Below are 2,158 nucleotides of genomic sequence, written 5' to 3' on the forward strand. Positions count from 1 at the left end.
AATATATACTTGATTTTAAAACTGAATACACATGCATATATAAATATGTATTATTTTTATTAAGTGCCGTTTCAGTTGATTCTGACTCAGCGACCCTGTATAGGGTTTTTCAGGAGCGACTGGAGGATTTGAATTGCCGACCTTGAGTTTAGCAGTTCAGTCAGTGCTTATTCTACATTGTTGTTGTTGTGGAGTCGGTTCTGACTCATAGCGACTCTGTACAGGGTTTATGAGGCTGTAAATCTTTACAGGGGCAGAACGCCTCAGCTTCCTCCCACGGAACAACAGTTTTGAACTGTTGATCCTGAAGATAGCAGCCCGATTCGTAAACCAATACGCGACCCGAGCTCCTTTCCTACATTGTTACACCACATATAAATATTTATAGGGAGCGTGATGGCTCCATATGATAAGCGCTGGACTTCGAATCACAAGGTCTGCGGTTCAAACCCATCAGCCACTCCACGGGAGAAAGATGAAGTTTTCTGCTCCCGCGAATTTTAAAGCCTCGGAAACTCTATACAGGGTGCCTATGAGTCGAAACCAACCGGACATCATGTAACAACAACAATCTTGGTGTAGTACTGTAGGATAAGCACTGGACTGCTGACAGTCCAGTGCTCAAAGGTTGGTGGTTCAAATACACCAGCCACTCTTCAGGGTGACTGTTAGAACCAACTCAATGAGCACTTAACATTTCTGGAGTCCTGGTGTGGCACTGTAGGATAAGCACCAGACCTTACTACGGTTGGTTTGAACTGCAAAGTGAGTGGTTCAAAGCCACCAACCACTCCTTGGAAGCTCTATGTTGTTGTTGTTGTTAAGTGCCTTCGAGTCGGTTCCGACGACCCATAGCGACCCTGTACAGGGTTTCCGAGGGTGTAAATCCTTACGGGAGTAGAAAGCCTCATCTTTCACCGGCGGAGCGGCTGGTAGTTTTGAACCGCTGACCTTAAGGTTCGCAGCCCGATTCGTAACCACTACGCTATCAGAGCCCTATATATGGTTGGAATCAACTCGACAGCACTTAACAAGAACAACAATATATATACACTACTGCCACCGGGTAGATTCCTATTTCTAGCGAACCTGTGGAGGGTTTCAGATGCTGTAAATCTTTATGGAAATAGAAAGTCTCTTTCTTCTCCAAGGTGCAGCTGGTGGGTTTGAACTGCCAATCTTTATGTTAGCAGTACAGTGCTTATCCTATAGTGCCATCAAGGCTCTTTATATATATAATCAAAAACCAAACAAACTCACTGCCATCGAGTAGATGCCAACTCATATCCACTCTGTATAGGGTTTCTGAGGCTATAAATATTTACTGGCGAACACAACCTTATCTTTCTCCAATAGAGCAATTGATAGATTTGAACTGCTGACCTATGGTTAGCAGTCCAGTGTGCATATATGGAGTCCTGGTGGCATCCTGGTTAAAGCAGCAGGCTGCTAACTGAAATGTCCAGACAGTCTGAACCTACCAGATGCTCTGTAAGAGATAGATGTTGCAGTCTGCTTCTGTAAAGATTTCAGCCTTGGAAATCCTGTGGGTCAATTTGTCCTAATATGTCAGAATCGACTCAATAGCAACAGATTCTAAATTACTTTAAGATTCATTATCCCCTCTTCAAAACCATTCCCACTGCCACTTAGTTGATTCTGACTCACAGCGATCCTGTATAGGGTTTCTGAGACTAAATCTTTATGGGAGCAGAAAACCTTCTCTTTCTCCTGAAGAGCAGCTGGTGAATTTGAACTGCTATGAATGAAGATTAGACAAAATAAGGTATTCCCATAAGGAAACAACTATAAAGTAGTGAAGGCCTTTTTGTGGAACATAGAATAAAGATTAATGTGTGCCGTAAAAGTATATGTCATGATACATTTTACCAAACCAGGCTGCCCTATCTTTATAGATATTTGTACTTTCTTAACAACAACAACAACATGAAATAGTTATGGAATGATTATTAAGAGCTTAAGCTTTGTAGTCAAATCCTGACTCCATCATTTATTTGCTGTGTGACCTTAGACAAGTTCATTTCCTGATCGTCAAAATAGGAATAACAACAGACAAACCTCATTGGAATGTCATGAGGGTTAAATGCAACAATTCATACATCACTAAGATGTTGTATAAATAAGCTTCATAAGACAT

The sequence above is a fragment of the Chrysochloris asiatica genome, unplaced genomic scaffold (genome assembly GCF_000296735.1).
Source record: "Chrysochloris asiatica unplaced genomic scaffold, ChrAsi1.0 scaffold00011, whole genome shotgun sequence".
Taxonomy (NCBI): Eukaryota; Metazoa; Chordata; class Mammalia; order Afrosoricida; family Chrysochloridae; genus Chrysochloris; species Chrysochloris asiatica.